This window comes from Sapajus apella, unplaced genomic scaffold (assembly GCF_009761245.1).
Source record: "Sapajus apella isolate SASKATOON/1434 unplaced genomic scaffold, GSC_monkey_1.0 scaffold15, whole genome shotgun sequence".
In the NCBI taxonomy this organism is placed as follows: domain Eukaryota; kingdom Metazoa; phylum Chordata; class Mammalia; order Primates; family Cebidae; genus Sapajus; species Sapajus apella.
In genome coordinates this window covers 21,555,858-21,580,272 of record NW_022436955.1, presented here as the reverse complement: position 1 = coordinate 21,580,272, position 24,415 = coordinate 21,555,858, and the positions used below count along the sequence as shown (strand labels likewise).

At 44.9% G+C, this 24,415-nt stretch overlaps 1 protein-coding gene across 2 annotated transcripts in view; it reads right to left on the bottom strand.

Moving 5' to 3' along the window:
* The window catches only part of WWOX (WW domain containing oxidoreductase), a 1,135,448-nt gene that overhangs the window by 1,037,703 nt on the left and 73,330 nt on the right, over positions 1-24,415 (bottom strand). The gene's annotated exons all lie outside the window — the stretch shown is intronic.

Genomic DNA, 24,415 nt, shown 5'->3' with positions numbered 1-24,415 from the left:
TCCCACTCTGCAATGCCATTCTCAAATCCCCCCTCAGATAAGAATCTCTTCCGAGGATCAAGAACCTGCCTTGCTCTAAATCCTCACCCAAAACCCTCCCCATGTGGGAAATCTATGTTAATTCCACCAAACTGGAGCTATAACACAGCAATCATGTATAGGAGGAAGAAAAAAGACTGAAACTCATAAAAAGGAATTAACATATTCACACGGGATGCTATATATAATATATACAAAACAGGTATTCAAGATTTTTTCACTGCAACTTCCTAAAACGTTGGGAATATACTTTGATATATTTTGGAGGCGTTTTGTTCAAAACCTGAACAAATACCGTAGAAACTCATTACAATGTTATTTTCTGTTGGCAGATTTATGGGGTTTTTTTTGTTTTCGTTTTCATTTTTTTGGTTTTTTTTTTTTTTTTACCTTTCCTGCCTATGATCAAAGAAAGATTCCCAAGCTGGTCCAACTTAGTAGGTCAATGGTCCAAAAGCAAGGCAGGGCTGGATTCCAGCCTGCACCCTGTTCACCAAGCTGAGTGCCCAGCTGGAGGAGCTGTGGGCCCCAGGAGGAGGGCATTAATTCTCACAAATGTGTGTGTGGCTGGCGGGTCTGGCCTTGGAAGGCTCCAGGGCCTCTGTGATGCACAAGGACCCAGTGGTCCAGCAGCATCATCTTGCTGATCTAGTCCTCATCACTGGGGCTAGAAAGGGGGCTCTTCCTCTAGGAACTTGGATGAATCAGGAAACCATCATTCTCAGCAAACTGACACAAGAACAGAAAGCCAAACACCGCATGTTCTCACTCATAGGTGGGTGTTGAACAATGAGAACACGTGGACTCAGGGAAAGGAGCATCACACACTGGGGGCAGTTGGCGGGGGTAGGGGAGAGTGAGCAGTGGGTGGGGAGGGTGGGGAGGGATAGCATGGGGAGAAATACCAGATATAGTATGCACCTAAAGTAAAATTTAAAAAAAAAGGAATATGAAAAAAAAAAAAAGGAAAAAAAAGAAAAGGGGCTCATAAAATATATTTTCTCTTAACAAGGGAATGGACAACGAAACAAGTAACCATAAAGCTGGTATGTGGACATTTCAGACCAGAGGTGCCAGACTCAAGTAAAGGTCCTTGAGAAAGTCACACAGTGATCAAATGACTGACAATCTGGGTCCCAAATAAACACCAACAAGTGCGGATTGGGAGGATGGTGTAATGGGAACTAAAGTAAAGTGAACCCATGACGTGGAAGGCACCCTGTCCGGCATTCCCCGTTCATTATCACAGTCAACTTCCCAGCTCTATGAAGTATGCAGAGTCATCTCCGAGATGAATTATCTGGCTCTGGGTGGACATCCACTTAGAAAATAAGCTGGGTTTTATACCAAGTGGTTTTGACGCTGAAATCCAATATACTTTCAACCCTTGCCATGCCAGTGTGGTTATAGTCAGCCCCGGAAAGGATGCAGGTTCTGAGCCAAATGGCTCTACCTGGGGCTCAGCTCACCCCACGAATATGTGTGTACAACAGAATTGGCTGGAACGGATATACACTGTAGCCATCATGGGGCTAGTGGGGGAAACACTGACCCACCAGCTTGGCTTTGGAGGCCAGAGAGTCACTTGGTATACTAGATAAGACCAATTTGGTTGCAAGTAAAAGAAACCCAGCCAAAACTAGCTACAACACAAAGGGGGATTTATTCGTTCCATCATATTTCAGAAGCAGGAATCAGGTTGGCCAAAAGAACTGTTTTGCACTCTCTCTCATCTCAGGTTGACTTGACGTTTCTTACTGTCTCTGTATGGCAGGAAACTAGGCTGCTAGCAGCCCATATACACATCCCTGCACCTCCTAGGCCCTCAGATAAGAGAACGCAATCTTCTCCACCAGCTAGGGATAGGTTTGGCGTAAGCCAATGGCCCATCTTGGCAACGACCACTTCAGCGAGGGTGTGATGGACCATAGCTGGACCCAACTAGTTCATGCAAATTACCACCGCCCCTCATTTTCACAGCTCCTAATATGGAGCTATTAACGCCAAGTGTGGGTAGAGGTGCTGGACAAGATAACAGTTGGCACAGTGAGAAGAGTCTGGGTGGGAAGTGAGCTCCTGAGGAAAAGTAAGAAGGATTTGAACCAGGCACGGTGGGTCATGTCTGTAACCCCAGCACTTTGGGAGGCCAAGCCAGGTGGACCACTTGAGGTCAGGAGTTTGGGACTAGCCTGACCAATATGGTGAAACCCCATCTCTACTAAAAATACAAAAATTAGCTGAGCATGGCAGCAGGTGCCCTGTTATCCCAGCTACTTGGGAGGCTGAGGCAAGAGAGTCTCTTGAACTTGGGAAGCGGAGGTTGCAGAGAGCCGAGATCGCGCCACTGCACTCAAGCCTGGGTGACAGAGCGAGACTTGTCTCAAAAATAAATTTAAAAAAATTAAAAAGAAGGATTTGTTTAGGTGTCATTATTATGACAGCCACTGGCTGGTAACCCCTCGATCTCCTCTCTTTCTCAAACATAGACTTCAGAGCTCTTCTCCCAATTGTATATGCCCTCTGTGTGGTTTCACTTAAAACTGTCTTCAATTGTCTTTAAGGTGGACAAGTGATCCAGCATTATAGCACAGACACACAGACTTTGGCATCCCCCATGGGCATGCACCAATAAGGAGGGAGATGGAGACAAGGACAATCGCCAGCTTACATGCCAGGGCAGCTACAGTGCTCATGACTACCAACAGGCAGTGGGAAGGGAAACTCCTCGGGGTGGGGTTACAGCAGGAAGGGGCTCCTGGGAGGCCAGCACTGCACAGGTGAGCTGCAGCCCCAAAGATCTTCCTGTTCACTTGCCAAAATGTGCCCCATGCCCACCCCACCTCTGGAATCTGCGTATTTCCAGTCCTGAGAAGCCACCATTTCTCCTGTTTCTGTCTTGACTCACACCTGAACCCATGTCTCACAATTCCACCCTCCAGGTCAGCTGCATAGTCTCGGCCACAGATGCCATCAAACGCCAGCTTCAACAGGAAGGTCGGGCACTCTGGCATGACCTCGCCTCGGCCTGCACCCCCAAATTTTGCCTTCCTGCCCCCTTCCCCCATTGTCCTCCTTAGCCCCTATCCCTCCCCCTTTTCCTTGTACCCTTCCTTTATAGCAGACTCTGATCTTCACTAATCTTTTCTGTTAGTCAAACGCAGAATCCAAACAGAGCATGTGTCGTATCTTGTCAAACAGGAGTATTCTCTCCAGTGATCCCAGGGAAAATCACTGATATGATTTCTAAAGGCATGTCATTTCTCCACAGTACCCACGAAGGATCTTAACACCCATGGGTCTGTCAATACCTTTATGTAAGCCAGTGATTTTCCAGCCTGGATCATATCCTATGGCCCACACTTTAGTGTCTGTTAAGTAACATCTGCTGTTATGTTTCCCTGATATTAGCTCCTTGAAACTTCTAAATGATGGTTTTACTATTCCGGGATTTTTCAAGTAAAGCCCTAATACTCCATTTCAAAGCCTTAAACCTTTATTTCTTCCCAACTGAGGCAAGCAATCTACTCTATGTTCAGATGTAAACTCGTCTCTCCACTTTGATAAATTTAACTGTATTGATTTAATATACATTGACAAGTACTAAATTTCATGTAAAATAGCTAGTTAGAAAACCACAGTAAGTACCTTTTAATCAACTGAATAAGAAACCAAACACTCCCAAGTTCTCATAACCCTAGTGAGGAATTACAATGAATGAAGTGATGTTATATCAATTAAATTCTTGGAATGCATCCATAATGCTTAATGGAAATGGAAACCTTAGATGGTCTTAATGTCTGAGAAACACCTATTACATCACTGAAATCCCTAGAACCCACCACATTTACCTTTCTCCTTTAAAATTGCGTGAGAAAGTCATTGCCTTCTAATGTGGCTTGAAACATTCTTGCCCTGCTGAAGTTAAGGTAAAGGAAGGACAAGAGACATGAGTCCTGAAATGAGAAAAGATTCTGCGCCATTTTCTTCTCTTTGGCAGGTCAAGGCATCTATTTCTGTTATACAACATCACACCTTCTAGTGAAACCGTTTCTGTAACCCACCAAAGACTGACTTCCTTTCTGTCTTTTTTTTTGGAACACAGTCTCAGAGTCTCAGAGTCTTGCTCTGTGGCCCAGACTGGAGTATAAGTGGGGCTTTCTCAGCTCACTGCAACCTCTGCCTCCCAGGTTCAAGCAATTATCCTGCCTCAGCTTCCCAAGTAGCTGGGAACGATAGGTGTGCACCACCATGACCAGCCAAATTTTTGTATTTTTACTAGGGACTGCTCCTCACCTCATGTTGGCAGGCTGGTCTAGAACTCCTGACCTCTAGTGATCTGCTTGCGTCAGCCTCCCAAAGTGCTGGGATTACAGGCATGAGCCACGGTGCTTGGCCTCAAAGACTAATTTCCTTGAGTGAAGTCCTCTTTTCTCTGAGTCTACCTGACACCTCTTGCAAAGCTCGGCATAACTCAGCCACGTGTGAAGGGCGGGCTAGATAAGCAAAAAGACAGACAAGGAAACAAGAGCATCATTTGCTACTAACTTGCCTAAAACATTTACCCTCAGTAACAGCCCTGGTTAAGATATAACTCAAACCAAGTAAAGGGTGTTTCTTCGGGGCATAAGGGAAAGCTTTGTATTGCGACTGTGATGTTGGTAAACCAAATGTATATATGTGATAACTTTTCATAGAAACACACACACACACACACACACACAGAGCCACACACAAATGAGTACATGCAAACATTAGCAGAGCTTGAATAAAATCTGCAGTTAGTTAATATTCTCGTGCAATGACAATTTCCCAGACTTGATTGTTATGCTGTGATTATCACTGGGGAAGCTGGATTAAGGGTATTCGGATCCCTTTACGCAATTCTTCACAACTTCTATGAGAATGTAAACTTGTTTTAAAATAAAGCTTTTTATTTATTTATTTTTCTTTTGAGACAGGGTCTCGCTCTTTACCCAGGCTGGAGTGCAATGCCGTGATCTCGGCTCAATGCAACCTTGCTTCCCAGGTTCAAGCAATTCTTCTGCCTCAGCCTCCCAAACAGCTGGGATTACAGGCACGTGCCACCACACCCAGCTAATTTTTAATTTTTTGTATTTTTGGTAGAGACCAAATTTCGCCATGTTGGCCAGGCTGGTCTGGAACTTTTAACCTCAAGTGATCCACTCACCTCAGCCTCCCAAAGTTCTGGGATTATAGGCATGAGCCACTGCATCCGGCCTAAAACAAAGCTTTTTAAAAGACAAATGTAAAGTAGAAAATTCCAATAAGTCAAAGGATATCAATCAACTGTCAGGTTAAACCGTGATTTCTTGCAACTAAGGATTTGTGAGGAAACATAGCAAATAGTTCTTTTTTTCTCTCCAGTGGTTACCTTCTAGATCAGCAATGTCTGATGGAAATAAAGGGTCCCCTACATAATGTTAAGCTTTCTAGCAGCCGTGCCAAAAAAAAAGGTAAAAATAAACAGATTAAATGAACTTCAATGATACTTTATTTAACCTAGTATGTCTCAAATATTATTTCGGCAAGGAACTAATATAAAAATGTTAATTAAATTTTTTTTAATACTGTTTGAAACCTGGTAGGTATTTTATTTTATATCAACAGCCCATTTCAATCTGGAGCAGCTAGATTTCAAGCACTCAACTGCCACACATGGCCAGTGGCTAGCATACTGGCACACAGCTAGTGCCACCTTTAAGTTGCTGTTAAAGTCACTTTGAGGCTGGGCGCGCTGGCTCACGCCAGTGATCCCAGCACTTTCGGAGGCCAAGGCAGGCGGATCACTCGAGGTCAGGAGTTCAAGGCCAACATGGTGAAACCCCATCTCTGCTAAAGAAACAAAGATTAGCTGGGCGTGATGATGCCTGCCCGTAACCTCAGCTACTCGGGAGGCTGAGGCAGGAGAATCACTTGAACCCAGGAGGCAGAGTTACAGTGAACCAAAATTACGCCACTGTACTCTAACCTGGGCCACAGAGTGAGACTCTGTCGCACAGGTTAAAAAAAAAAAAAAAAAAGTCACTCCGGGAGGTTTTCATAATTACACCTTTTTATTTCCTTTGAATGAATGTATATCCCCAGCATTTCATGCCTACTTTACAGTGGCAGGAAGCACCATCCTGGATGATAATGTCTCTAAATCTCTCTACCAGTGAGCTTCTACATGTAAATTTACTTAAAAACAAACAAACAACAACAACAAAAAAAAACCACAGTTCCGAGTTCAACTTGAAAAAGTTCCATGGCTTAGAGGATTGATATGCAGTGGGACGTATTCTCGGGGAAAGCTGTGAATCCTTCCTATCCGATCATCTTCGAATGAAGACAGTCTCATCAATTTTAAACAGCGCAGTTACAGAAGCAGGAGGGTCTTTGACACCTGTTCTATAGTCTTCTGATTCCGTGTTGCATTAAAAATAGAATATCAATTAAATCACGACAAAAAGGCTTGACATGACCGTGGAAAGCAATCTTTGGTTGTTCTCTGAGAGTCCAGTTCTCGGTCTCCTTCTTTGCACACATGTGGGTTTGTGCACAGCTCACCCTGCAGCTGCCTGACCCTGAGACTTGCTTTGGCCAATGGACTGTGAGCAGAGACGGCAGGAGTCACTTCTGAGCCGGAGCGAGGGGCAGCACGCCCTTCTCTTCCTCTGTCACAACATCCAGCACTGCAGGCTGCTCCGTGGGCCCCCGGGGCTGAGTGAGATCCCCATCGCACAGTGCGTTCCAAGCAACTCACGATGAAAATGCAGTTCGAGCAAGAAATAAACCTTCATTGTTTCAAGCCCCAGAGATTTTGAAGTTGTCTGTTATTACAGCATAACTTAGACTGTCCTAACACATAATTCCATTGTTGATCTTGTACCTGTGACATCAACGGTTCCTTCCAAGGCATCTCCCTGAGAAGGAAGCCTTATCGCATCTGCTATATAACCCAGACTCCGTTTTACAGTGGTTTCATTACCAACCATAAAAACCGTAACAGTGGAACTGTATAAACAAACCAAACAGTGTTTTTACTGTAGAACATGAATGTAATATAAATATTTGTCTTTGCCGTCTCTCAGCATCTGTAATGAGAGCAGAAAATTCATGCCATATGTTTATAATATAAAGGGGGAAAAATAGATCTCAATGATTCATCCAAGTGGGTGTCGGCTAAGCTGTTCAATATTTTTAATTCATCCATTTTCCTTCACGTATAAATCCTCCACAAATCATAAAATGCTCACGACCGTCAGTCACTAAATGCACGATTATTTCTTGAGGGGTCCTGGTTAAGGCGAATGTGAGCATGATGATAATGAGGTCAGTTTCTCTGGCATGATGAAGAAACACCAAGTGAACTGATACAGCACGACTCTTGCATACCCCAGCCCAGCCGAGCCCAGCTCTGCAAATTTGAACGTGAAACCACTTCTTCAAAGACTTCAAAAGCCCTATCCTACCTCTGGCTGAAATGCCACTAAACATTTGGGATCCTGACAGTTCCTGCTTTTAAATTAAAATCCTCCTATGGAGAAGCGCCGAGCATGTTAAGTGGCTTTGGCTGCTGAGGACCCTCTGATACGGTGGAAGGAAGCGTTACCGTGCGCACAGAGGTCTGTGCCAGGCACAGAATCCAGCTTCACACACAGAGAGCAACGGGGGAGGTTTTTATATCGGAGCTGTGATTGAGCCCTTGATGTGAAGTTGCTGAAGCCTGCCCAAAGTGTTTGTGCAGGCTTTTAGGATGCAAGCCGAAAGGCAGAGAGTGATTCAATTTTCTCCAAATTGGCTCACGGACCAGAGGTTTCTGGAAACTGTCACCATCCTACAAAAGCCAATACTGCAGTGAGGAAGCTTAGTTTGAACACGAAACAAGTCCACCCACAGGAGGCTCTGTCTGGCACTGAGGATGCCAGTTCCCTTGTGGGCAAAAGGGTTATGGATGGGAAGAGGGAAAGGTGGTGGCACCTCAGTGAGTCAGAACCAGGGCGTGCAAGGCATGAAGAGGTGGCATTCAGGAGCTTTCAGCTCGGTGAGTGGCACTTGGCAGGTGTTACTGAGCATGCGCCAGTAACAAGGCGCTGTTATCTCATTTAATCCTGACAAGCATCCTGTGGTTCACAGATGCAACATCCCCATTTCTGGTGGGAAGATAGAGAGGCACCAGCAGGAATGCCTTGCCTGAGATCCCCAACACTGCTATGGAACCGCACAGCCAGGATTCCAACGTCCCTGGTCTGATTCCAAAATCCATGTTCTCAACCACTAACAAGACCGCCAAAGTCAAAGAAAACCTTTCATGCTCATAACCAACTGGTGGTACGCCACCCAAAAGTGATGAGAAATACAGGCATTGCATCTGCTCTTGCCCAAATATGAATATGCTTGATCTTGAGCCATAACCCAGGTGCCCTGCTTCCCTCCCCACCCACACCTCCCACAACACAAACACACAGAGATCCCTAGTGGGTGGTAGATATTATTGTTACTATTGTCGCTATTAACTTAGGTGTCTGTCCCCACACTTAAGACTCCTTGAGGACAAGGACAATGTCTCAAGGAGTCTTAAGTGTACCCATATGTGCTGAGAGTCCAGTGGGATGGCTGGCGTAGAATAAAGGGTCTATAAATGCTTATTGACTAAATATGGAGACCTGCAAGCAATCAATGTACAATGTGATCACTGCTGTCACAGATGCAGATTTAAAAACCAACACTTGGGGCCAGGCGCGGTGACTCATGCCTATAATCCCAGCACTTTGGGAGGATGAGGTGGGCACATTACCTGAGGTCAGGAGTTCAAGACCAGCCTGATCAACATGGAGAAACCCCATCGCTACGAAAAATGCAAAATTAGCTGGGCATGGTGGCTCATGCCTGTAATCCCAGTACTCGGGAGGCTGAGGCAGGAGAATCGCTTGAGTTCGGGAGGCGGAGGTTGCGGTGAGCCAAGATTGTGCCATTGCACTCCAGCCTGGGCAACAAGAGCAAAACTCCGTCTCAAAAAATAAATAAATAAATAAATAACAAAATTTGGACCACGAGCTCTTGGGAGGGAAGAACCTTTGCTTTCTTCATCACTGCCACATCACTGGTGCTCAACGCCATACCTGACCCGGAGAAAAAGAGAGACCCACAGGATGCAGAGGCAGCTGTGGGAAGGACAAGCTTAGCTGAGGTCCTTCCACGCAGAACATAGTCTGTGCCAAGATGCAGAGAGACAGGAAGGTTTCGGAGTAGCAGTGAGTTTGATATGGTTGGAACAAGAAAGAGAATGGCCAGGCAGGAGCCTAGACAGGCAGGCAGAAGTCAGACCACAGAGGGGACCCAAACAACGTTTTTCTTATCTTTGCCAGCACTTGGAAATACTAGGTACTGCTGCAAGTACTCAGGTGCCATCATGAGCATTTTACATTAGCACTTTAGGTGATCTTCACAATGCTCTTTGTAATCCTAGTACTATTACCATCCCCAAGTTACAAATGAGGAAACTGAGGCAATAGAAGAGGAGAAGGTCACCTGGTTTTCCTAAGTGACATAAACAGGATTTGAACTTGGGAAGGCTGAATCCCAGATGTGTTGCTTAGGCCCTCATAACACATTTTATAGCTCAATCCTTTCAGACTGATGAAGTTCGCAAGTTTTTGCAGTCTGTCCCTAAATGGAGCCTGGTGCGGAAGAGGGAACTCGCTGAGGCTAAATGAGCCCTTTCCAAGGGCCATCACGTTAACGGGGTGGGCTATTAATCTCCTTAAATAAAGACCTTCCATACCTCTAGCTTATCCACTTATACATTTAAAATATATACTATCTTTCTAAAAAATCTATATTTAATTATACAGCATCAGTGAAATTTCACTTGGGGAACAATAATCTAACATAAATGAATGCTTCCAATAGAAAAAGCCGTAATTTAAAATAAATTACTGTGTTTGTCAGAAAAAAAAAATTTACTTTCATTACAGGAAGAAAAAAAAATATTATCTGGTATTAGGTAGCCTCAGTCAATTAGAAAATTTCACCAATAGCAAAGAACCAAATTACCACCCTAAATTCCTCCTCTCCACATGTAGATTTCCCTGTCAATCCCGGCCATGGAGTGCACCGCCCGCTCTGGCCTGAGTTTCATTAAGGCTTAAAGTCAATTAAGCCACGAATTGGAACAATCATTCCTCCTTTGCAAAGTATTGATATTTTTTTTCCTGGCCGCTTTAGGGCTTTTCCAGAGCTCACGAAGAGATTTATGTTAGACAATTTCTTTCTGATTAAAACAAATCATAGCTCAACAATTCTAATTTCCTCCTTTCTAAGCAAGAAATGATCAGAGAACGCTGGTAACAGTGATCAACACCCCCCACCACCACCACCATGCAAAGCTCAGTACTAAAAATCTCATAAAAACAATACTAGACAGGTTCTCTCTCTCGCTCTGTTTCTCTGTCCCTCCTCTGTGTCTCCACCTCCCCTGTGTGTCTGTGTGTCTCTCTTTGTATGTCTCTACTCTATTTTTCTCTCTCTCTCTCTCTCTCTCTCTCTCTCAATTTCTCTTTCATAATACATTTATATTCACACACTTCAGGACAATTACTTGTGAAATAAAAAGGAAGAAGGACATTAGAAGCAAAGCCAACCCCAGCTCAGTTTTAAGCTCTAAGGAGTAGAAAACAAGAATGTTTTTATGTTCACCTGTAAAATCCTAACATCATCTTAGGCCTTTTCATTTTTAAAGGCTTTACTAACTTCGGATCAACGTTCTCTCTCTCAGTGACAGACCCTTAAGCACAGCCCGGGTATCTGCCGGGTCTCGGGCGCAGCTGGGTTTACCTGCTAGCCCTAACGTAGACCCCCAATTCTCAGGTGCAGCTGGATTCATCCATGTTACAGTGAACCGCAGGTTACTCTTCAAAGAATCCGTGTGTCCGTATGTTCAGCTCTCTTATTCTTTAATTCTCTACAGTTTAACTTCCTTGTAATTCCAGTAAACAACCTTCTCCACCAGTTCTAATCGGTAGTTCACATCTGTTCCCCCAGCCTGCAGCTCCATCCTGACTCGTCCCGGTCGCCTGCTCCAGTGACCTGCTCCGATCACTTTCTTTGACCTAGGTCACCCCTGGCTACCTGCTCTGACCAGCCCATAACCATCCTTCCTGCCAGAACACCCGCCCTGCCACTCCAGCTTGGACCCCTGCTCTCTTTAAAATAGCCAGTCGGGATTGGTCTAGCTTGTGCGGTCTAACCCTAGCCAATAGGGGAATGGCACAGCTGTGGGACGATCCCCATCAGGCATAAGTACCCCCAACTCTTGGGTGCAGCTAGATCTGCCCACCAGCCCTAATGGATGCCCTCAATTCTCGGGTATAGCCTTTTCAGCTCCTTAAAGGATGCCCTCAATTCTCGGGTATAGCCTTTTAAGCTGCTCTACCTAAAGACCCAAGTTTCAGCCCCCTCAAAATCAAGCTGGTATATGAGACCACTCTGCATCACAGCCGGCCCCCACTGCTCCAGAATCTCTAGGCAAGCTACATCCGGATGGGTCATTTTCAAAGAATTGGCATAAAATACACTTAACATAAAGGACTGTAAATAGGGCTCTTTCTTCAAAAAGCGAGAAGGTCAAGGAGGAACTGGGGAGACTTCAGTAGCATCAACATGAAATCAATTCACACAGCTCAGTACTTAGGAAGAAACATCAAGTTATTTGCACCTTCTGCTGGTCTGGTTTCTAAAAACCAATCAGCTGATCCGCTCCTTCCTACAACGGCAGCACTACTGCTGCCCAGGGGTAACTATCCTGGCTCAGCTGTTTTACCCTCCCACTCACTCAATAAATATTTACTAAATCACTCCAACTGACCACGCACCATGCTGCTCACTGGGGTTATACCAAGAGGAATAAGACCAGCCAGGTTTCTACCTCCCTGCGGCACTGTATCCTGCAGCTGTGTGAAGCTAGACATCCCTGTGGCATTTCATGTCTCTGCTGTGTGTTCCCTGTGCCTCAGCCTTTTCATCTGAAAATAGGATTCATAATATTAGCTGTCTCATAGGGTTGCCATAAAGACGAACTGAATTAATGCATTTACAGTGCTTAGCACAGTAACCGGAACACAATGCCAGCTACTACCTCATCATCATTTTTATCTTCATCATCCTTATCATAACGATAAGAATTTAGGCTGGGCACGGTGGCTCACGCCTGTAATCCCAGCACTTTGGGAGGTCAAGGTGAGCGGATCACAAGGTGAGGACATCGAGACCATCCTGACTCACACAGTGAAACCCCGTCTCTACCAAAAACACAATTAGTAGAGGGCAATGGCACGCGCCTGTGGTCCCAGCTACGTGAGAGGCTGAAGCAGGAGAATCGCTTAAACCCAGAAGGCGGAGGTTGCAGTGAGCCCAGATCACACCACTACACTCCAGCCTGAGCGATAAAGCAAGACTCCATCTCAAAAAAAAAAGAGAAGAATTTAATAAGCTATCCAATTAAGCATGAAGTGTTGGAAGAATTAATTCTTAATTATTATTAAGAATTAATTAACTATCATTAATTAATTACCAAAGTTACCTTATGTGGGCCTCAGTTTTCTTGTCTGTCAAGTGGGGGAAGTTAAACTGGATGGTCTCAGAAAGTCCTTTCCAATCTGAAAATTTTACCTTTTCACGACCACAGCATACCCAAATGCAATCTGTTGATTCATAACTCTCCCTAGAAGGACAAATGACTTTACTAATTCATACCTTGATTTTTCTTCATATTAGGCTTGCACAAATTAGCTCACATCTTTGCTATTCCTGAAAAGCAATGGCTGCTGTGTAAAGCCCAATGGATCATATACCACTAAAAGAAACTTTAACAGTTTCTTTAAAGCACTGCAGAATTATTTCTGCATTTCTGTTTCTCCAAAAATGTCTATGTTGGCAGGTCCATGAAGATGTCACAAACAGCGACCCCACCCAGCCCCCTGATTATCATCATTAACACCCCTGACAAGTACCCTCCTCCAAGGATACAAAATGGCCCACGGCCCTACGTAAACATTTGACCGGTTCTTGGTTAACTGCATTTATAGACTAAACACAAGGTGAACCATCCAAAACAGAAAGCAATTCTAAAACAACTTTTTTTTTTTTGAGATGTAGTCTCGCTCTGTCGCCCAGGCTGGAGAGGTGCAATGGCATGATCTCGGCTCACTGCAGCTTCTGCCTCCCAGGTTCAAGCGATTCTCCTACCTCAGCCTCCCAAGTAGCTGGGATTACAGGCATGAGCCACAACGCCTGGCTAATTTTTGTATTTTTAGTAGAGAGAGGGTTTCACCATGTTTGCCAGGCTGGTCTCGAACTCCTGACCTGAAGTGATTTGCCCACCTCGGCCTCCCAAAGGGCTGGGATTACAGGCGTAGACCACCGCATCGGGCCTGCTATTTATTTTTAAATGTCACTATACGAATTCCAGGTATGAAAGGATGTGGTCCAGTCTAACATTGAAATGCATTCCCACTCCTCAAGTGCCCATCACTGCCCATGAGAGGAAGAATCCAGAAGGTTCCAGACGGTGCAAGGAATCAGATGAAAGAGTCTCTAGAATAAAAGCTTAGCAGCCTACTTGACCCAAGAGCTGTGGAGTCACAGTGACATTTTCAACTGTCCAAAAAAGAGGCAATTTTGAACTAGAGGCTGGCTGAGCTTTTGCAGGAAAGAAAACAGCAACATCTTAAAAAAGAAAAGTGCTTAGTAACAGCAGGCAGCCCAGAACTGCAGGGACGAGGGGCCAGTGAGGTTTGAATCCACCCCTAATCCCCTCTGTACCAAATCCAGCCAGGCTGGGCCACTTGCGTGTGACTGTCTTCCCTACTCCCCGAGTCTAATTACAAAGAGCTCCTTGCTCCACCATCAACACTTCCTTGTTCAAACAGTACAGTGTCTTGTCACGCTCTTCCCAAGACAGGGTTACAGATAAGTAAACACGCTTCTATTTTCATGGAGTTTCTACAGGTAAGGAATGCTTTCTCTCGTAATTTGTTAATGGTCCTCACAATAGCAACAACGGAAAGGGATGATTGTTTTTAGCCTTTGAGACACAGTGCATGGATCTTAAAGTACTTCCTGGAAGGTCAGGAACTAAGCAAGTCTGTTCAGCCCCCTTCTTGTTCTTTTCTGCTCTTTGCACCCATTTCAACCACAGCTGAGCAGGACCACGGCCAACAGGCCAACACTGTCTCCAGACCCTGCGCTCCCCTCCCTAATTCAGCCCAAACGTCTGTCTCTCTCAATCACTGAGTTTGGACTGCGTCACCACTACTCAGACCCACAGTGATCGCTGCCAGGACCTAGAGAATGAAGTCCCTCTCCTAAGACTGGAAATCCAAGGCCGTGAGTGATCTGGCCTCAAAGAGAAGCATCCAGCCCTCTCCCGGACACCACATCCAAGCCTCCATTCCCAGGGCTCACACTCTGAGGATGCCCTTCCTACAGCTCCAGATGCACCCTTGCCGTGGAGGTTGATCACGCTTCACCAACACTTCCTCCTACAACCATCCTGCTTTGAAGCAAGTGGAGAGACCATCTTTCATGAGTCACGGGAGTATCACTCTTACGACACTACCGAGATGCTGGCAACGATGATAGGTTAGGGGTATCAACTCATTAATCAGCAAAGTCCTTCTAGACTATCTAATTTCACCTACCCTACCTAGCACAGAATCGATGCTGGATAAATTAAAATTGTCCCAAATTTTAAAATTTAAGCCAATTTTTAAAATAGCCTGAAAATTTGAGAGCTAGTTGGTAAGCTGGGTTGGGAAATCATTTGATTTTCATAAGCAAAGATAAAAATGTGTACCCGCCCTTTTATAAAAGAAAGAGCAAACTGCATGAGAACTGTGGAGCCATGCTACTCAACTTTTGCAGATATCAGAATCTCCTAGAATAACGGCAAACCACAGATGGCTGGGTCCCACCTCCAGAGATCCTTACCTAGTAGGTAGGGGCAGGGGGGAGGGGGGACGCAAGAATTTGCATTTCTAACAAGCTCTCAGGTGACAATGCTGCTGCCGTTCAGGGACCATACTTTGAGCAGCACCATGTAAGTACCTGCAGCATTGGAGACCACAGAGATTAAACAATGAAACACCACAAAGACCACTGCAGATGTATCCTATCCTTCCCTGCCTTAAAAATAACACCTGTCGCCAGGCGCGGTGCCTCATGCCTGTAACCCCAGCACTTTGGGAGGCCAAGGCGGGTGGATCACAAGGTCAGGAGACACAGACCTGACTGGCCAACAAGGTGAAACCACATCTCTACTAAAAAAAAATAATACAAAAATTAGCTTGGCATGGCGGTGCATGCCTATAGTCCCAGCAATCAGGAGGCTGAGGCAGGAGAATCCTTGAACCCAGGAGGTGGAGGTTGCAGTGAGCCAAGATCACACCACTGCACTCCAGCATGGTGACAGAGCATTACTCCGTCTCCAAAAAATAAAAATAAAAAGCACCCTTCCTGCTCCTTCCTTTTTATCTTCTTATTGCTTACAGTTTGATGTAGGTTTCAAGCATCCTGTAATTCATCAACTAATTCTCTCCTGGCTACGCATTCCAAGTAATTAAAGTTCAGTAATAACTTATTCTTTCTGCTCCAGCACCTGCATTTCATTTGTTTATCTTCCCAGAGTCATAAATCTGAAGGGCTGTCAAAGTGCCATAATATTAGTGCAATAATCAAAGTTAATTAGTCCCTCTCAATAAACAACAACAAAGCCATTACAAAGATGCATTGAAGTTTCTCCAAGCTATCCGGTTTACAGGATGCATTGTAGTCGGAACAATTAGAATCTGAGAACTGTCAGTAAATAAGTGCACTGTTTCCTCTGTCATTTAAAAGAAGACTGTGCTCTTCAATCGTGCTGATTCATTAACTCCGGGGAAGGCAAGGCGGGTCTCGGCTGCCGAGTCTGCACGCTCCCCAGCTGCCTGGCCTTACCCAGTGCATCCCAAGCTTAAATAATAAAAAGAGGGACAGGGGTTACAAAGAAATGAGAGGGGCAAGTCTCACTGCCAACTTTTAGTAACCGAATATCTTCAATAACTTTGGATTTATTATTTAGGGAATTTGAGAGATGAGAGTTTTAGCTGGGTTCTGATGAGCAGGCAGCCAGCAGAACTTGGAGGGCAGAACCAGAGCTGGTGCCTAGAAGATGCTCGGAGGAAGATTCTGCCTTCAATATGAGGGAGAACTTTCTAATTAAGAGGTATGCAGAAATGGGATGGGCTGCGTGGGGAGAGAGGAGCTTATGCCAAAGTGCGGTGATTCCTGATCAGAGATGTTGTAAAAGTGTTGGAGAGAGGTCACACAAGGTGACTTGAGAGGGGGATGCAATCCTGGGAACTCAAGATTCCTTGCATGTAGGGGAGCTTACTGGGTAAGTACACAGGTCTTGTCCTTAGACTGTCCAGTCTCTCTCAAAGATCCTTCTTGTTAAAACACGTGCTCTGAATGAAGAGAGGCTTTGTGTGAGCAACATGGCCGTTTATTCACCTGGGTAGAGGTAGGCTGAGGCTGAAAGGGGCATCAGGGAGGGGTGGTGGGATAGGTGTTGGTTTTATAGGTTGTGGGGGAGGCAGCAGAAAGTTACAAAAGTTAAGTTTAGGGCAGTTTTTTGCAACCTGGGAGAGGGTCATAGGGTGTAGAGTCATGAGGTTACAAAGTCCAACGGCCTTATCAATTGGGGCAGGAATAAGGAACAAACAGAGAATGTCTTCAAGTGAAGTAGGTGCCACAGGGGTTAATCGATCATGTACCTCCAGTTCGTGGGAGTCACCATGCCATCCACAGTGTGGTCAGACCTGACACTTCTCCCCTTAAGGCCATGGATCCTGTGATAGTTACCTATCACTACATCATAAATTTCCCCAGAGCATAGTGGCTTAAAACAATAAACATTTGGTAACTCACCCAATTTTGTGGGCCAAATTCAGAAGTGGCTTAGTTGCTGGGTGGTTCTGACTCAGGATCTCTCATGACATGAATCAGCCAGGGCTTGACTGGGCTGGAGGATTCCATGGCGGATCATGCACATGGCTGGTGGCCTCAATCCCTTGCTGCATGGGCCTCTCCTCAGGCCTTCTTCAGTCTCCTCACAACATGGCGGCTAGTGAGTGATCCAAGAGAGCAGGCAAGGGGAAGCTGTGAAGCCTTTAGGACTTAACTCAGGAGTCATACTCTGCCATTTCTGCCGAATTCTATTCATGGAAAGTAAGTCACCAAGTACAGCCCACATTCCAAGGGAGGAGAATTAGCCTCTACTTCTTGAAGAACAATTATCAAAGAATTTGTGGACAGATTTTTAAAACAATCATGGCCACTTCTAAGGCTTCCTTTTAGGGGGTCTTCAGAACCTTGGGTATAGCTGTATCTTCCTCCTCAGGGTCAGGGAGGGCGAACGAACCCTCCTAGGAATACAGGGTAGGCTCTGCCATCTCTACTTCTCTCCAGCATTAACCCCAGCCCCTGTGAAAAGCCAGCTAGGTCTATACCAGGGCATTGGCAATGAAGACATGACAGGCACCTTTCTGCCCTCTAAGGATGGAAGAGGCCCCCTGCTCTTTAGCACAGCATATCTTAATAGTTAATAACCTCAGTCACCTTTTTAACTGACAAACTGGTGGGAAGCTGAAGAGCAAAGTGGCTACTTCCCAGTGCTTTGATCACTAGAAAAAATTTAAAAGACATAGACTTTACAGCTGATGCAGGAATGAGTTAGGAATTCGAAGCTATTTGGATGGAATAAATGTATTTGGCATGTCAGAACATGAATGCTGAAGGGCTGGGGTAGAATGCTATGAATTGAATGTTTGTGTCTGATATGGTTTGGCTGTGTCTACCGGAATCTCAACTTGAATTGTGTCTCCCAGAATTCCCATGTGTTATGGGACCCAGGAGAAGGTAATTGAACCACGGGGGCTGGTCTTTCCCATGCTATTCTCATGATAGTGAATACGTTTCAGTAGATGTGAGGGGTTTATCAGGGGTTTGTGCTTTGGCTTCTTCCTCATTTTAACCTTTCTGCCGCCATATAAGAAGTGCCTTTTGCCTCCCACCGTGATTCCGAAGCCTCCCCAGCCATGTGGAACTCTAAGTCCAATTAAACCTCTTTTTCTTCCCAGTCTCAAGTATGTCTTTACCAGAAGTGTGACAATGAACTAATACAGTGTCCCTCCAAAATTCTTATGGTGAAATCCTAATCACCTAGGTGATGGTAGTTGGAGATGGGACCTTTGTGAGGTGATTACGTGAGAGCAGAACCCTCATGAAGGGATTAGTGCCCTTACAAGACGCATGAGACAGTGGCCCTGTCTCTGTCTCTCTCTCGCTCCCCCCCCCCTCTCTCTCTCTCTCTCCTCTTCCTCTCAGCTCTCCACCAAATGAAGACACAACAAGAAAAGGGCTAGTTGTAAACCAGTTACAGGGACCTCACTAAGAACTCAACAAGGTTGGAACCCTCATCTCGGACTTATAGCCTCTAGAACTATGAGGAATAAATATTTAAGCCACTCATTCTATGATATTTTTGTTACATCAAAATTTTTATAACAAATTTTTGTCCAGTGGGCTGAACTAAGACAAAAAAGAAACATTGTTCCAACAAGATTTATGAGCGTTATTTGTATATTTTAGGGATCTGTATTGGATAAGTTAGCCTCCCCTGCAGCGACCATTCACTGAATCTTTACTGTGTGCCCCGAATCTGTGCAGAAGTCTATGTGTGTCATTTCACTTCATCCTCAGGATGACCCTGAGAGTCATATTAGCATCCGAAGGTAAATCAGCAAGGTTCAAAGAGGTGACTGAGGCCAGGCACAATGACTCATGCCCGGAATCCCAGCACTTTGGGACACCCAGGCAGGAGGATCGCCAGAGCAGAGGAATTGGAGACCAGCCCGGGCAATGTGGTGAAGCCCCTCCTCTACATTAAAAAAAAAAAAATTAGCGGGGTATGGTGGCATGAGCCTGTAGTCCCAGCTACTCGGAAGACTGAGACGGGAGGATCGCTTGAGTGCTGAAGGTCAAGGCTGCAGTGAGCCATGATTGTGCCACTGAACACCAACCTGGGTGGCAGAGCAAGACCCTATCTCAAGAAAAGAGAAAGAGATAACTAGATATGCCCAGGGACGCCCAGTGAGTGAGTATTCGCACTGGGATTTAAACCCACATCTATATGACTCCAAAGCTGAGCTACCTCTCCTCCACTGGGCTGCCCCTGCATACGTAAAAATTAGCTGTATTAGGCCGGGTGCAGTGGCTCAGCCTGTAATCCTGAAATCGGGAGTTTGAGACCAGCCTGGCCAACATGGAGAAACTCCGTCTCTACTAAAAATACAAAATTCGCCGGGTGTGGTGGTGCATGCCTGTAATCCTGAAGTCGGGAGTTCAAGACCAGCCTGGCCAACATGGAGAAACCCCGACTCTACTAAAAATACAAAATTTGCCGGGTGTGGTGGTGCATGCTTGTAATTCTGGCTACTCTGGAGGCTGAGGTGGAACTGCTTGAACCCAGGGGGTGGACGTTGCAGTGAGCCAAGATTGCACCATAGCACTCCAGCCTGGGCAACAAGAGTGAAACTCCATCTCAAAAATTAAAAAAAAAAAAAAAAATTAACTGTATTTTAAATATCTGTCTAAAATAAGCCTTAACCTATTGCAGGGTGTGCTGCCCCAGCCTGAGACTGGCTGTTCCATCTACAGCTGTTTCTCTATTTGTCTTTGTATAGGGAAGTTTTCATCGGCGCATGGACCGTTTCTCCTCTCTGTGTAATCTGACACCTGCTAGTCTGAGATTCTCTAACTGTCCCGTAATAAATGTGAAAAACAGTCACAGGCCTATTTTTTCCCCTCTTAAATAATGGAGCCTAAATGCCGAGTGGCCAAAAGCAGGCCTTTCAGCCATTGGCTGAGCACCGTCTGAAGATGAAATCCGTCTCTTCAAACTACGTCAAAATTGCTTAATAAGAACTCAGGGGACCCCACATTAATGAAAGGATGCATCTGCTTTGGGTTTCACATGATTGGGAGTGATGGTTGACTTTCACTCTTTAAAACTCTGCGGTTCATCACAGCCCTCATTATACAAAGGTTACAATGGATATAAAGGTTGAAAGATTCGGTTCAAGACGGCGAGCAGTGGCCAGGAAAAAATAAAAGAAAGAAAGAAGACACAAAGACAATGATCAAAGAACCACGAACAACAGTCAAGACTAAATCAGTGCAAAATTTTCAGAATGAGAAATGAAACGGAAAACTTAGAGGAAAACTACCAAGCACAAGTTTTAGGTATTCTGGAGACAGAGGAAACTCGGAATATTTTAGCAACAGATTATGTCTGTGAGGGGCATGAATAATTTATTATCTGATAAAGAAACTTTCCTGAGCCTGTGACAAGAAAGGTCAAATAGGCTACTGAAGTAGAGCAGTAAATACACTCTACACCACTTGCAAAGACTGCAGGCTGGGTGCAGTGGCTCACACCTGTAATCCTAGCACTTTGGGAGGCTGAGGCAGATGGATCACAAGGTCAGGAGATCGAGACCATCCTGGCTAACTGGTAAAAACCCGTCTCTACTAAAAATACAAAAAATTAGCGAGGCGAGATGGTGCGTGCTTGTGGTCCCAACTACTCAGGAGGCTGAGGCAGAAGAATCACTTGAACCCGGGAGGCGGAGTTTGCAGTGAGCTCAGACTGTGCCACTGCACTGCAGCCTGGGTGACAGAGCAAGAGCAAGAAAGAAACACAGAGAGAGAGACAGAGAGAGAGAAGAGAAGAAAGAGAGAAAGAGAAAGAGAGAAAGAAAGAAAGAAAGAAGGAGAAAAGAGAGAAAAAGAAAAAGAAAGAAAGAAAAAGAAAAAAGAAGGAAGGAAGGAGGGAAAGAAAAAAGAAAAGAAAAGAAAAGAAAAAAAAGAAAGAAAAAGAAAGAAAGAAAGAGAGAGAGAGAGAGAGAGGGAGGGAGGGAGGGAAAGAAAGAAAGAAAGAAAGAAAGAAGGAAAGAAAGAAAGCGAGAAAGAGAGAAAGGGAGAAGAGGAAGGGAGGAAGGGAGGGACAGAAAGGGAGGGAGGGAGGAAGGAAGTTAGGGAGAGAAAGAAAGGGGAAGTAGGGAAGGGAGGGAGCGAGGGAGGGAAGGGAGGAAGAAAGGGAATTCTGGAATCAAACGGGAAGGAAAGAGCTTCCTCGGCTCATGTTCATCAACTCTCTCAGATTACAAGAAGCACAGGGGATGTACTTTTTAGGTACCCTCATATTAGAAACCCAGAAATATTCATACAAATACATGCAAATAATATATGACTACAATACTTGGCTAAGTCCTTGAAACAGGGTAATCTTCCAGCGCCACCCACACACCAGCTTCCAATCCTGGATCCACCCCCAATCTCCCAGCTATGTGAGCCTGGGCAAGCCCACGCCTCTTCCAGCCTCTAAACTGCCGCATCTGCACAATGGGTTTTACGAAGAACATAAATACTTCACTGTGAAATGCTAAGCACAGTTCCTAGTACTAAGACAAATATGAATATCCAACCCTATCTGCAGGTGACATTAATATGACATTTTGTAAACACCTCAAGGAAGAGCCTCAGAACTTTACCTTCCTTTGTGAGTACACGCTTATCGATTTGAGCAAGTGGTTTATATAGTTCTTGCTGGTTTGCAGACTTGTTCATATCATACTTTATTTATTGAAAATCCAATACTATAACAGAAAAACAATCTGTAAAGCAAAGAAATGAGGAACAAATCTAGTGGATGATTTAGGATGAACTCTTCCCGATCATCTACAACTATTAATAATATTAATAGTTTTTCCCTTTTTGTTTAGCTAAAGATCATTCAAAACAATGGGGATGAGCCCTGTGACTTGTGATGCGTGGAACAACAATCACCTTTTCCAAGTCAAGTCACCAGCTTAGACAGGCATGAGGCTCATATATTACCCGCCCCATACACTGCACGCCTGTCCCCAGTGCACACACCATAAAAGAAGGCTAGGGCCTTCCATCTACACAGGCAAATCATGAGACTTAAGCTTTCAGTGTCAAAGGAGATTGCAGGGAATTCCCACAAACAGTGAAGCTACACCAGTTCATAAAAGTCACTGAGTGAATTTGAAGGAGTCTAAAAATAGCAGAATTTTGCAGAAGTCTTTAAAAGTGCAAGGAGTTTGGCTGGGCACGGTGGCTCATGCCTGTAATCCCAGCACTTTGGGAGGCCAAGTTGGGTGAATCATGAGGTCAGCAGTTTGAGACCATCCTGTCCAAGATGGTGAAACCCTGTCTCTACTAAATACAAAAAATCAGCCAGGCAAGGTGGCAGGTGCCTGTAATCCCAGTTACTCAGGAGGCCGAAGCAGGAGAATTGCTTGAACCTGGGAGGCAGAGGTTACAATGAGCCAAGATTGCACCGCCGCACTCCAGCCTGGGCCACAAGCACGATACTCCATCTCAAAAAAAAAAAAAGTGCAAGCAATGTATTCCTTAGCATCCTAGCCCATCTTTCCTTAATATGCTATGAAACACAAGGTGTGGCAGTTTCGAAGCAGGGCAAACAAAACCAGGAACTAAATGGAAACACAGGCGTCAGTATCTATTAAAAGCACAGCAAAGTGTGGAGACTATGTGCCTAATACAATGGTTGGTACTGCGTGCTCCATATCTGAAAACAGCATTAAAGTCATTATTTCCGATGCTTATCAATGAGGCTGCAATCACATCATGCTGTCAGTACCATCTCTATGCCTTCACTCCCACAGAATAAATAGACCCGGTATCAACTCTATTGAAAATGTGAATCATGACAGCACTTCAGCATCAAACCGTGCGGTCCCAATCAACTGAGCATGCGCTGTCTCCCTAAGGCATGCACATTCCATTACCTCTGCCTAATAAATCTTTTATTTCTACCCCTCATCTCTCTGCTTTCTCAATAACCACTGCTTGCTGTTCCTGATGACTAATCCCTTAATCACCTTTCCTAAATATATGCGGTGTATTTCTTTGTAAACACAAAAGAAAAAGCAATCACATAAATAATTAAGATGGCTTTTCAAATGACAGTTGAGTACTAATATGAGCTACACTGGAAAATACTCATCAACAAACTAAATACACATCTGTTAAAATGTAGGAGTCCAGACATATGAAGACAGAAAAAGGATTCATTGCGACTCCACTGGAATCATGCTGATAAACATCTGACATAGAGCTCCTCTTTGAGCCAGTAGGACAGGTTAAGAAAAGTAAGCACTGGCCGGGCTCGGTGGCTCATGCCTATAATCCCAGCACTTTGGGAGGCTGAGGCAGGCGGATCACGAGGCCAGGAGTTCGAGAACAGCCTGGCCAATATGGTAAAACCCCATCTCTACTAAAAATATAAAAATTAGCTGGGCGTGGTGGCGAGTACCTGTAGTCCCAGCTACTCGGGAGGCTGAAGCAAAAGAATCGCTTGAACCCAGGAGGTGGAGGTTGCAGCGAGCTGAGACTGCGTCACTGCACCCCAGCTTGGGCAACAAAGCAAGACACCACCTCACACACACACACAAAAAAAAAAAAAAAAGAAGAAGAAAGAAAGAAAAAAGGAAAAGTAAGCATCACTTTGCACTTTCATGTGTGAAGAAACTATTATTGTTGTTATTAACAGCAGCAGCCAACATTTAATTGAGCACTTAATTTATCCCACAATGGTTAAGACTCTATATCCACAGAGTCAATGTGTTTAATACAACCACCCAGATCTCTCAATGTAGATATTATGATGTACATTTCACAGATGAAGAAACTGAGGTTTAAAGAAGTTAAAAAGCTTGCCCAAGGTCCTAAGATGTATCTGATTCTAATCTTTGCCACTATCATAGAGCATGTTTTAGTGCCATGGTTATAAACTGGGGATGATTTGCACCCCTAGGAGACATCTGGCAATGTCTGGAGACATTTTTGGGTGTCACAAACATACTTGGGTCATTCCTCCTGTATGAGAGGGGAACAGATTCAAGACACATTCTGGGAAGTCAGGGGTGAGTCGAACAGTAACTCCAAAGGAGGGCCACCAACCCCTCTTCCCATACCAGCCCCTTCTGCCCAACCTGTTGGCCATCTCAATTTCCCCACGCTGTACTAATGGCCAGTCTGCAACAGAAGCTATTCTGCACTCCCTGTTTTGCTTTTTACATCCTAGACAGACCTAGTGAGGGCCTGGCATGCATGAGGCACATTGATTACTCATAGCAATCCCTCCCCTCTCTCCCAATTCACCACCCCGGCCTCCCAACCTCAGCCTCATCCCTTCTCTTCCTGCAAACCACTCAAGGAGGTGGATGCT